At 44.7% G+C, this 13,387-nt stretch overlaps 1 pseudogene across 1 annotated transcript in view; it reads left to right on the forward strand.

Annotated features, from left to right (window-relative positions):
• Positions 1-13,387, forward strand: part of LOC109867052 (filamin-C-like) — a 49,462-nt pseudogene that overhangs the window by 18,700 nt on the left and 17,375 nt on the right. Inside the window, exons 12-26 of the transcript XR_004204816.1 lie at positions 347-604; positions 828-951; positions 1,248-1,408; positions 1,569-1,950; positions 2,393-2,655; positions 2,864-3,142; positions 3,415-3,733; positions 7,314-7,487; positions 8,761-8,923; positions 9,319-9,479; positions 9,673-9,840; positions 10,565-10,688; positions 11,454-11,610; positions 12,039-12,228; positions 12,318-12,586. The product of XR_004204816.1 is annotated as a filamin-C-like (transcript). The remainder of the gene's footprint in view (positions 1-346; positions 605-827; positions 952-1,247; positions 1,409-1,568; positions 1,951-2,392; positions 2,656-2,863; positions 3,143-3,414; positions 3,734-7,313; positions 7,488-8,760; positions 8,924-9,318; positions 9,480-9,672; positions 9,841-10,564; positions 10,689-11,453; positions 11,611-12,038; positions 12,229-12,317; positions 12,587-13,387) is intronic.

Here is a 13,387-nt window from a genome sequence, read left to right on the forward strand (position 1 = left end):
CAAACACATAAACAAACAAATAAACGAACACATAAACAAACACATAAACAAACACATAAACAAACAAATAAACAAACACATAAACAAACAAATAAACGAACACATAAACAAACAAATAAACGAACACATAAACAAACAAATAAACAAACACATAAACAAACACATAAACAAACACATAAACAAACACATAAACAAACACATAAACAAACACATAAACAAACAAATAAACAAACACATAAACAAACAAATAAACAAACACATAAACAAACAAATAAACAAACACATAAACAAACAAACTAACAAACACATACATATAAATACATAATAAAATATGTCTCCTCTGCAGGTGAAAGCTTTCGGTCCAGGTCTGGCGCCCACTGGGGTCATTGTAAACAAACCGGCAGAGTTCACCATCGATGCCCGCGAGGCTGGCAACGGCCACCTCAAGATCTATGCCCAGGATACAGAAGGTGTCACCATCGACATTAAGATCACTGACAAGGGAGACGGCACCTTCCTGTGTGTGTACGTCCCCACCAAGCCCATCAAACACACCATCATCATCACCTGGGGAGACGTCAACGTGCCCAACAGTCCCTTCAGGGTGAGTAGGACCGACCCACTGGGGTTGGAACCCAGATCTCCTGTGCATTGCCAGACTTCATTAGCCTGCTGAGTTAAAAGGCATTAGGTCAGGGACAGGGAGTCTTCAGGTCTCAGACAGACGAGGCAGTTACGTAAGCTCAGCCACTCCACTAGAAACGGATAAGACTACTTTAGGCAGCAACCATAGTGCTGTGTGTCAAGTACTGTGTCTGTGTGTATAGGTGATTGTTGGAGAGGGCTGCCACCCAGCCAAGGTCAAGGTGTATGGTCCAGGAGTGGAGAAGACAGGACTCAAGGCAAACGAGCCCACCTACTTCACTGTGGACTGTGCCGAGGCTGGACAAGGTACGTGTGTCTGAATAGGAAATACTACTCAAAAGGTTCTTCAGCTTGTTCCTGTAGAAGAACCCTGTAGGGTTTCCAGGTAGAACCTTTTCACCCTGTTAGAACCCAATTAAAACCATTTCTTCCATAGAGAAGGCAGTTGACCATTGTCTTGCACTTGTTCTTGCTAATACCAACCTAACTTTAGTGCCTGCAGCTGTAGAAGATCAGAAATGTATGGCTGCTACGGCTACAGTATTGTGAGATTTCTTCATATATAGATATGAAATGAAAGTTGATCCATTGACCTCCCACAGGAGACATTAGCATTGGGATCAAGTGTGCTCCAGGAGTGGTGGGCCCAGCCGAGGCTGACATCGACTTTGACATCATCAAGAACGACAATGACACCTTCACTGTCAAGTACACTCCGCCCGGCGCAGGGAAATACACCATCATGGTGCTGTTCGCTGAGCAGGTAAAACTACATTACCCAGAATCCTTCAGTCGAAGGGCTACTGTTACTATGTGGCTTAGCATCACAGCTATAATAATGGCACAGGAAGTTAGATCGGTGTTCGAGTTTTTGTTAAAAAAAAGTGTACAGCAACAAAACTATTCCCGTATTTGTTTTCCAGGAAATCCCCATCAGTCCATTCAGAATTAAGGTTGATCCTTCCCATGATGCTGGTAAAGTGAGGGCTGAGGGCCCAGGACTCAACAAGACAGGCGTGGAGGTGGGTACTCCGACCCACTTCACCATCTTTACCAAGGGAGCAGGCAAGGCCAAGCCTGAGGTCCAGTTCACAGCAGCAGGCCTGAAGGGGGAAGCTGTGAGGGACTTTGAGATCATCGACAACCATGACTACTCCTACACCGTCAAGTACACCGCCGTTCAACAGGGCCAGATGACCATCTCTGTCACCCACGGAGGAGACCCCATTCCCAAGAGCCCCTTCAATATTACTGTGGCTCCTCCTATAGATCTGGGAAAGGTCAAGGTGACAGGACTCGACACCAGTAAGTTCTCAACTTTGTACACAATATAAAGTAAGGTGGAAGGGGCCCACTTCTTGTATTCAGCTCTGCTTTGGTTGAAGGGGCCCACTTCCTGTATTCAGCTCTGCTTTGGTTGAAGGGGCCCACTTCCTGTATTCAGCTCTGCTTTGGTTGAAGGGCCCCACTTCTTGTATTCAGCTCTGCTTTGGTTGAAGGGGCCCACTTCCTGTATTCAGCTCTGCTTTGGTTGAAGGGGCCCACTTCCTGTATTCAGCTCTGCTTTGTTTCTCTTCTCATCAATGACTGCCTGGAGGAGTCAATTGTAAATATTGAATCAAAATTGTGCTGTGACATGTACAGAGGAGTACATTTTTGATTGCCTTGTCTGAGACTGGACAGCTGTAAACTGTGTTTTATGGTTGGAGGTTGATTTAAATGTGTCCGTGTGGTGGTTGTCTTATAGAAGTAGAGGTGGGCAAGGACCAGGAGTTCTCCATCAACACCAAGGGAGCTGGTGGGCAGGGCGAGGTAGCCGTCAAGATGACCTCACCCTCCGGCCGACCAATCCCCTGCAAGCTGGAGTCAGACGCGGCCAATGGCGCCCACTCTGTGAAGTATATCCCCCCAGAGGAGGGGCCTTACAAGGTGGACGTCAGCTACGATGGGAACCCTGTCCCTGGATCCCCCTTTGCAGTGGAGGGAGTGATGCCTGCCGACCCTTCAAAGGTAAAAATGTTTTAAAAAATTCAATCATCACTATCACTTTTTGCTTAAGTGGGTTACACTTCATTTGAAGGATGCCTACATAAGAACTTCATAACCCGTTCATAACACAGTCATAAGCAGTACGTGAGCCTACATGCTAACGTCAGTAACCAGACGGCTGTACTGAAGCGTAGCAGTCCAGCGGTTCTGACATTCCTCTCTCCCTCAGGTGCGCGCTTATGGCCCAGGCCTGAAGGGAGGCATTGTGGGTAAACCAGCTCCATTCGCCATCGACACCAAAGGAGCGGGCGCCGGTGGGCTGGGCCTGACGGTGGAGGGGCCATGCGAGGCTAAGATTGAGTGCCAGGACAACGGAGACGGAACCTGCTCAGTTTTCTACTTGCCCACTGAGGCTGGAGAGTACGCCATCAACATCCTGTTTGGAGAGCAGCACATCCCTGGGTCTCCCTTCAAGGCAGCTGTGAAGCCATGTCTCGACCCCAGCAAGGTACACCTCCTTTATGCCTAGTTGTTGATTTATTGATAGGTCTGTTTGTTGTGTATGATTTACAGATACACTGTCCCGTGTATTTAGGATCATTATATGCTTTATATCTTAAAGTATTGTAGGACATCAAAGTTGACATAGTATGTGTGTTTCTGAGTAAGTACAAAGATGTTCAAATAAACCTTAACTTAAACCTAAACCTGAACCTAAACCCGGACATAAACCTAAGCCTGAACCTAAAACCTAAACCTAAACCAAACCTAACCCTACAGGTAACAGCCAGTGGGCCAGGCCTGGAGAAGGCCAAGGCAGGGGAACCAGCCTACTTCACAGTGGACTGCACCAGTGCTGGAGAGGCTGAACTCACCATTGAGATCGTCTCTGAGTCTGGGGCTCAGGCCGAGGTCCACATCCAGAAGACTGCAGATGGGACCTTCTCTGTCACCTACATCCCACCCTTCCACGGCACACACACCATTACCATCAAGTACGGGGGTCATGTTGTACCCAAGTTCCCCGCGGTCATCCAGGTGGAGCCGGCTGTGGACACCAGTGGTGTGCAGGTCTATGGACCAGGGGTGGAGCCCAGAGGTAAGGAGGAGGGAGTAGGATGGAGTGGTTCTTCTGTTGATGCATATTACAGTAGTCTATATCAAAGACTACTATAGCTATAGCTAAAGCATAATACTACTATAGATAAAGACTACTATAGCTATAGCTAAAGCATAATGCTACTATAGATAAAGACTACTATAGCTATAGCTAAAGCATAATGCTACTATAGATAAAGACTACTATAGCTAAAGCTTAATGCTACTATAGATAAAGACTACTATAGCTATAGCTAAAGCATAATGCTACTATAGATAAAGACTACTATAGCTATAGCTAAAGCTTAATGCTACTATAGATAAAGACTACTATAGCTATAGCATAATGCTACTATAGATAAAGACTACTATAGCTATAGCATAATGCTACTATAGATAAAGACTACTATAGCTATAGCATAATGCTACTATAGATAAAGACTACTATAGCTATAGCATAATGCTACTATAGATAAAGACTACTATAGCTATAGCATAATGCTACTATAGATAAAGACTACTATAGCTATAGCATAATGCTACTATAGATAAAGACTGCTATAGCATAATGCTACTATAGATAAAGACTACTATAGCTATAGCATAATGCTACTATAGATAAAGACTACTATAGCTATAGCATAATGCTACTATAGATAAAGACTACTATAGCTATAGCATAATGCTACTATAGATAAAGACTACTATAGCTATAGCATAATGCTACTATAGATAAAGACTACTATAGCTATAGCATAATGCTACTATAGATAAAGACTGCTATAGCTATAGCATAATGCTACTATAGATAAAGACTACTATAGCTATAGCATAATGCTACTATAGATAAAGACTACTATAGCTATAGCTATAGCTAAAGCATAATGCTACTATAGATAAAGACTACTATAGCTATAGCTATAGCATAATGCTACTATAGATAAAGACTACTATAGCTATAGCATAATGCTACTATAGATAAAGACTACTATAGCTATAGCATAATGCTACTATAGATAAAGACTACTATAGCTATAGCTAAAGCTTAATGCTACTACAGATAAAGACTACTATAGCTATAGCATAATGCTACTATAGATAAAGACTACTATAGCTATAGCTATAGCATAATGCTACTATAGATAAAGACTACTATAGCTATAGCATAATGCTACTATAGATAAAGACTACTATAGCTATAGCTAAAGCTTAATGCTACTATAGATAAAGACTACTATAGCTATAGCTAAAGCATAATGCTACTATAGATAAAGACTACTATACCAGGGGTATTTAACCGGGGGTCCCCGGGAAATATATAAAGCATTTATTTTATTTTATGAATATCGCTAGCAACAACAGAATAAACACATCTTCTAATGATGTCAGCTTTATTTCTCAACTCAATTACACTCACTGGAGTATCTGGCATGGGCTTTGAATGGGCTACCACTCAATAGGCTACCACTCAATGGACTACCAGTCAATAGGCTACCACTCAATAGGCTACCAGTCAATAGGCTACCACTCAATAGACTACCACTCAATAGACTACCACTCAACAGACTACCACTCAATAGGCTACCAGTCAATAGGCTACCACTCAATAGGCTACCACTCAACAGACTACCACTCAATAGGCTACCACTCAATAGGCTACCACTCAATAGACTACCACTCAATGGACTACCAGTCAATAGGCTACCACTCAATAGGCTACCACTCAACAGACTACCACTCAATAGGCTACCACTCAATAGGCTACCACTCAATAGACCACCAGTCAATAGGCTACCACTCAATAGGCTACCACTCAATAGACTACCAGTCAATAGGCTACCACTCAATAGACCACCACTCAACAGACTACCACTCAATAGGCTACCACTCAATAGGCTACCACTCAATAGACTACCACTCAATAGGCTACCACTCAATAGGCTACCACTCAATAGACTACCAGTCAATAGGCTACCACTCAATAGACTACCACTCAACAGACTACCACTCAATAGGCTACCACTCAATAGGCTACCACTCAATAGACTACCACTCAATAGGCTACCAGTCAATAGGCTACCAGTCAATAGACTACCACTCAATAGGCTACCACTCAATAGGCTACCACTCAATAGACTACCACTCAACAGACTACCACTCAATAGGCTACCACTCAATAGGCTACCACTCAATAGACTACCACTCAATAGGCTACCACTCAATAGGCTACCACTCAATAGACTACCAGTCAATAGGCTACCACTCAATAGACTACCACTCAACAGACTACCACTCAATAGGCTACCAGTCAATAGGCTACCAGTCAATAGACTACCAGTGGATAGGCTACCAGTCAATAGGCTACCAGTCAATAGACTACCAGTGGATAGGCTACCAGTCAATAGGCTACATAGACTACCAGTCAATAGACTACCAGTCAATGGACTACCAGTCAATAGGCTACCAGTCAATGGACTACCAGTCAATAGGCTACCAGTCAATAGGCTACATAGACTACCAGTCAATAGGCTACCAGTCAATGGGCTACCAGTCAATAGGCTACCAGTCAATAGGCTACCAGTCAATGGGCTACCAGTCAATAGGCTGCCACTCAATAGACTACCACTCAATAGACTACCAGTCAATAGGCTACCAGTCAATGGGCTACCAGTCAATAGGCTACCAGTCAATAGACTACCAGTCAATAGGCTACCAGTGTGGCAGTGTTACTGGTAAGGTTTCTCAACTTGGACATACATTTTTGCCAACACATGACTAACCTTCGTTTAACCAGCTAAACAGCTGGTTAGTATAGCTAAAGGCTAAGGTTAGTATAGCTAAAGGCTAAGGTTAGTATAGCTAAAGGCTAAGGTTACTATAGCTAAAGGCCAAGGTTACTATAGCTAAAGGCTAAGGTTACTATAGGTAGAGGCTAAGGTTACTATAGCTAAAGGCCAAGGTTTCTATAGCTTAAGGCTAAGGTTACTATAGCTAAAGGCCAAGGTTACTATAGCTTAAGGCTAAGGTTACTATAGCTAAAGGCTAAGGTTACTATTGCTAAAGTCCAAGGTTACTATAGCTAAAGGCTAAGGTTACTATAGCTAAAGGTTAAGGTTACTATAGCTTAAGGCTAAGGTTACTATAGCTTAAGGCTAAGGTTACTTTAGCTAAAGGCTAAGGTTACTATAGCTAAAGGATAAGGTCACTATAGCTTAAGGCTAAGGTTACTATAGCTTAAGGCTAAGGTTACTATAGCTAAAGGATAAGGTTACTATAGCTTAAGGCTAAGGTTACTATAGCTAAAGGATAAGGTCACTATAGCTTAAGGCTAAGGTTACTATAGCTTAAGGCTAAGGTTACTATAGCTAAAGGATAAGGTTACTATAGCTTAAGGCTAAGGTTACTATAGCTAAAGGCTAAGGTTACTATAGCTAAAGGCTAAGGTTACTATAGCTTACTGGTAAAGGCTACTATTGCCAAGACCATTATAGCTAAGGCTACTATAATTCACTTGCAAAGGCTACTACATGCTAACAATTACAGTAGCTAACCATTCTCCCTACGGTCACCCATGTTTATAGGAGTCCTCAAGGAGGTCACCACCCACTTCATCGTGGACGCCCGTAAAACGACCAAGATTGGCGGTGACCACGTGAAAGCACGCATCATCAACCCTTCAGGCGCCAACACAGACGCCTACATCACAGACAAGGGAGACGGAACCTACAGAGTGGAGTATACCGCCTTCGAGGACGGTAAGAAAAAGAGGAAGACCTGAACTGTTAGCCTCCTTGTTGTTATTTTATTCCAGTAATTTCAACATTGTTGATAATGTTAGTGAATGGATTCTAGAACAGAGAGAGAAAGGATTCCAACTCATTTCACTCCAGTAGGGGAAATGTAGCTATACAAACCTTAGAGGAAGTAGCTGAAGATGGAATAGAGGGTTTTAGTTGACAAACCCAACAGGTGTTGGAGGATCCATTTGAGACTAGATAGAGAGAGAACAGGGTACAAATACTGAATGAGGCAGAGGAGAAGTGTCTAAGTGAAGGGGAGAAAGAGAGAGGCACAGGGAGAGAGAGTAGAGAAAGAGAGAGGCACAGGGAGAGAGAGTAGAGAAAGAGAGAGGCACAGGGAGAGAGAGTAGAGAAAGAGAGAGGCACAGGGAGAGAGAGTAGAGAAAGAGAGAGGCACAGGGAGAGAGAGTAGAGAAAGAGAGAGGCACAGGGAGAGAGAGTAGAGAAAGAGAGAGGCACAGGGAGAGAGAGTAGAGAAAGAGAGAGGCACAGGGAGAGAGAGTAGAGAAAGAGAGAGGCACAGGGAGAGAGAGTAGAGAGAGAGAGCAGAGAGAGAGCAGAGAGCAGAAAGAGAGAGCAGAGAGAGAGAGCAGAGAGAGAGAGCAGAGAGAGAGCAGAGAGCAGAAAGAGAGAGCAGAGAGAGAGAGCAGAGAGAGAGCAGAGAGCAGAAAGAGAGAGCAGAGAGAGAGAGCAGAGAGAGAGCAGAGAGCAGAAAGAGAGAGCAGAGAGAGAGCAGAGAGCAGAAAGAGAGCGAGTGCAGAGAGAGAGAGCAGAAAGAGAGAGAGCAGAGAGCGAAAGAGAGCAGAGAGAGAGAGACCAGAGAGAGAGCAAGATAGCAGAGAGAGAGAGAGAGCAGAAAGAGAGAGATAGCATACAAAGTTCTCTGACTCTGACCCTGTCAATTACAGCACTGGCCTCAGGTTAATCAGAGATACACTGAGAGAGTCCTGTAAAGTAAATGGTGTGACGGTATAACAAATGATCAACAGAAGTGTTCTTGTTGTGTAGTCAAGATGATTATCCTGTTACCGTACCCCCAAGTCTCATTCATCATCTGAACGAATGTTAGGAAGGAAGGTTCACACATATCAAGAAAGGTGCTGAAAAACATCTTAGATAGATATAACTTCATTGCCTTGCGTGGCCATTATACAAAATCCTGTGTATCTGTCTATACTAAAGAGCAGACAATGAGAGATACTGAAATCCTCTCTGTGGTCTGTTCCAGGTATGCACCTGCTGGAGGTGTTGTACGATGACGTGGCGGTCCCTAAGAGTCCGTTCAGGGTGTCTGTGGTGGAGGGCTGTGACCCCACCCGGGTCAGGGCCTACGGGCCAGGCCTGGAGGGAGGACTTATCAACAAAGCCAACTGCTTCACCGTCGAGACCAGGTATTATACGACCCAATGGGACCGCAGCCCAATAGAAAAACACTTAAATGGTGTTAAACTTGTTGTTTGTTCGTCGAACCCTGAATCCTGATTGGCTGACAGCCGTGGTATATCATATCTTATACCACGGATATGACAAAACATGTATTTTTACTACTCTAATTACATCGGTAACCAGTTTATAATCTCAATAAGGCACCTCGGTGGTTCGTGGTATATGGACAATATACCACCTTAGCCATGGTATATTGGTCATATACCACACCTCCTCGGGCCGTATTGCTTAAAGAACTCCTCCAATAGTAAGAAAGCCTTTATAACAGCACCTCTCCTTGGAAAGCGGTGTAAACAGATGTCAAACGTCTGTTAAAGTGGGTGATGTGTGTGTTCTCTAGGGGTGCTGGTACTGGAGGCCTGGGCCTGACCATAGAGGGAGCCTCCGAGGCTAAGATGACCTGTAAAGACAACAAAGATGGCAGCTGCAGCGTAGAGTACGTTCCCTTCACACCTGGAGAGTACGACGTCAACATCAACTTCGGAGGACACCCCATTCCAGGTAATGTGTCATACACACACACAGCCTAGATGTTACAGAGGTGGGCCAGCAATCAGAGGGTCACCGGTTTGAATCCCAGGTCTGATTGGGAAACATTCTGTTTGGGGATTGAGTTGGCGACCCGGAAGCAGAATCATAATGGTACATCTGTCCTGCCACTGTAACCACTGACCATCCGTCTGTGTGCCTGCAGGCAGTCCGTTCCGGGTGCCAGTGAAGGATGTGGTGGACCCTAGTAAGGTGAAGTGTTCCGGTCCAGGGCTGGGGGATGGAGTCAGAGCCCACGTACCTCAGGCCTTTACAGTGGACGCTACCCAGGCTGGAAAGGCAAAGGTGGAAGTACAGCTAACAGGACCATCAGGTGAGAGGAGAGAAACACACACACACACACTCATACAAGCTCACACACACACACACATATTTGCACACACACACACACACACACACACACACACACACACACACACACACACACACACACACACACACACACACACACACACACACACACACACACACACACTTACATATTTGCATACACACACACACACACACACACACTTACATATTTGCACACACACACATACACACACACACACACACTTACATATTTGCATACACACACACACACACACACACACACACACACACACTTACAAATTTGCATACACACACACACACACACACACACACACACACACACACACACACACACACACACACACACACACACTTACATATTTGCATACACACACACACACACACACACACACACACACACACACACACACACACACACACACACACACACACACACTTACATATTTGCATACACACACACACACACACACACACACACTTACATATTTGCACACACACACATACACACACACACACACACACACTTACATATTTGCATACACACACACACACACACACACACACTTACACATTTGCATACACACACACACACACTTACATATTTGCATACACACACACACACACACACACACATATACACACACTTACATATTTGCACACACACACACACACACACTTATTTGAATGTAATTTGTTGTCCATAGGTTCTGCTGAGCCTGTTGCTGTGAAGAACAACGGTGATGGTACACATACGGTCAACTACACCCCAGCTCAGGACGGCCCTTACACTGTGTCTGTCAAATACGGAGATCAGGAAGTCCCTCGCAGGTGAGACAGGCTGGCCACTAGAAACCCTTTAAAACCCTGTAATACACATATTGATTTTCTGTCTAGAAATGGCATACATTTTCATTAGGATCATGACATAATAGTGTATTGTTTTGCTTTCTTCTCTCTTATTTCTCTCAATTAATTTCAATTCGATTCAATTGAAGGGCTTTATTGCAATTGGGATAACATATGTTAACATTGCCAAAGCAAGTGAGGTAGATAATATACAAAAGGGAAATAAACAATAAAAATGAACAGTACAGAAGTTACATACAAAAGTTTCCAAATAATAAAGACATTACAAATGTCATATTATGTGTGTGTATATACAGGGTTGTAACAATGTATGTAACAACTTAACTCTCTCTTTTATTCTCTCTCACTATCTCTCCCTCTCTCTCTCTCCCTCTCACACTATCTCTCTCTCTCTCTCTGTTATTCTCTCTCACTCTCTCTCTCTCTCCCTCTCACACTATCTCTCTCTCTCTGTTATTCTCTCTCACTATCTCTCTCTCTCTCACACTATCTCTCTCTCTGTTATTCTCTCTCACTCACTCTCTTTCTCTCTCATTCTCTCACTCTATCTTTCTTGAGCTCTCTCACTATCTCTCTCTCTCTCTCTCACTCTCGCTCGCTCTCTCTCTCTCTCTCTCTCTCTCTCGCTCTCTCTCTCTCTCTCTCTCTCACTCTCTCTCTCTCTCTCTCTCTCTCTCTCTCTCTCTCTCTCTCTCTCTGTCTCTCTCTCTCTCCCTCCATCCACAGTCCATTCAAGGTGAGGTCCCAGCCTGGTCATGATGCCAGTAAGGTGCGTGCCAGTGGTCCAGGTCTGGATAAATCAGGTGTGGCCGCCAGCCTACCAGTGGAGTTCACCATCGATGCCCGCGACGCAGGAGAGGGACTGCTCACTGTACAGATACTGGTGAATACATCAACTTCCTCCACACACAGGAAATACACTATCTTCTAGAACCTAAAAGGGTTCTTTAGCTTTCCCCATAGGAGAAGCCTTTGGTTCCAGGTAGAACCCTTTTGTGTTTCATGTAGAACCCTTTCCACAGAGGGTTCTACATGAAACCCAAACAAGTTCTACCTGGAACAAAAAAAGGTTCTACCTGGAACCAAATAACCCTTTTGGAACCATTTTTTCTAAGAGTGTAGAACAGTTTCTAATGGCTCAGTAGGTCAGACAATGGCACCACCAGGGTTATGGGTTTAATTTCCTCATGGGCCACATAATCCTGAATATATGTGTCAATGTCAGTGATGACAGTTCTGTAATTCCCTTTTGGTTATATGAAAGGTTCTGCTGAATAAAAATACTAATATGACATCATCTGACCTGCGTAGGATCCCGAGGGCAAGCCAAAGAAGGCCACTATCCATGACAACAGAGATGGGACATACACAGTGTCCTACGTACCAGACTCCACCGGCCCCTACACCATCACCATCAAGTATGGAGGAGATGAGATCCCCTACTCCCCCTACCGCATCTCAGCTCTGCCCACTGGAGACGCCAGCAAGTGTCTGCTTACTGGTACGTCTTGTCCTCTCTTCACTAGACGACAAAGCCACATTTGAGATGTTTTTCAGTAGTGTGATCCTTTCTCTCACTTTATTTCCCAGTGTCTATCGGAGGCCGTGCCCTGGCGTCGGGTCTGACCAAGATGCAGGCGCACGAAGAGACTATCGTCTCCGTTGACGCAAAGGCTGCAGGGAAGGGCAAGGTGACCTGTTCGGTGACGACCCCAGCGGGGGTGGAGCTAGACATGGACGTTCAGGAGAATCGTGACGGAACCTACGACATCTACTACACGGCTCCGGAACCTGGGAAATACGTCATCACCATCCGGTTCGGAGGACAACACATCCCCAAGAGCCCCTTCCATGTAACGGTGAGTACTGCTGAGGCTGAGAGATAGTACCGTCAACATGGTGAGTACTGCTGAGGCTGAGAGATAGTACCGTCAACATGGTGAGTACTGCTGAGGCTGAGAGATAGTACCGTCAACATGGTGAGTACTGCTGAGGCTGAGAGATAGTACCGTCAACATGGTGAGTACTGCTGAGGCTGAGAGATAGTACCGTCAACATGGTGAGTACTGCTGAGGCTGAGAGATAGTACCGTCAACATGGTGAGTACTGCTGAGGCTGAGAGATAGTACCGTCAACATGGTGAGTACTGCTGAGGCTGAGAGATAGTACCGTCAACATGGTGAGTACTGCTGAGGCTGAGAGATAGTACCGTCAACATGGTGAGTACTGCTGAGGCTGAGAGATAGTACCGTCAACATGGTGAGTACTGCTGAGGCTGAGAGATAGTACCGTCAACATGGTGAGTACTGCTGAGGCTGAGAGATAGTACCGTCAACATGGTGAGTACTGCTGAGGCTGAGAGATAGTACCGTCAACATGGTGAGTACTGCTGAGGCTGAGAGATAGTACCGTCAACATGGCGTCCAAGTTACATTTGTATGTTGAATGGATATAGCTTGATATAATCACTAATACATGGTATGCAGGTATGTAACTATCTACCAGGGTTAAGGTTCGTTCTATTTGAATTCCAACTCTGTTTAAAGTGGTTGAATGAAGCTGAATTGACTCCAGCCTGAAGTCTACACATCAAAGTGTAAAGGGGGAGAGAGAGGGGAGAGGGGGGGGGGGGGGGGGGGGGGAGGGGTTTTCACGTAAAC

The sequence above is a fragment of the Oncorhynchus kisutch genome, linkage group LG22 (genome assembly GCF_002021735.2).
Source record: "Oncorhynchus kisutch isolate 150728-3 linkage group LG22, Okis_V2, whole genome shotgun sequence".
Taxonomy (NCBI): domain Eukaryota; kingdom Metazoa; phylum Chordata; class Actinopteri; order Salmoniformes; family Salmonidae; genus Oncorhynchus; species Oncorhynchus kisutch.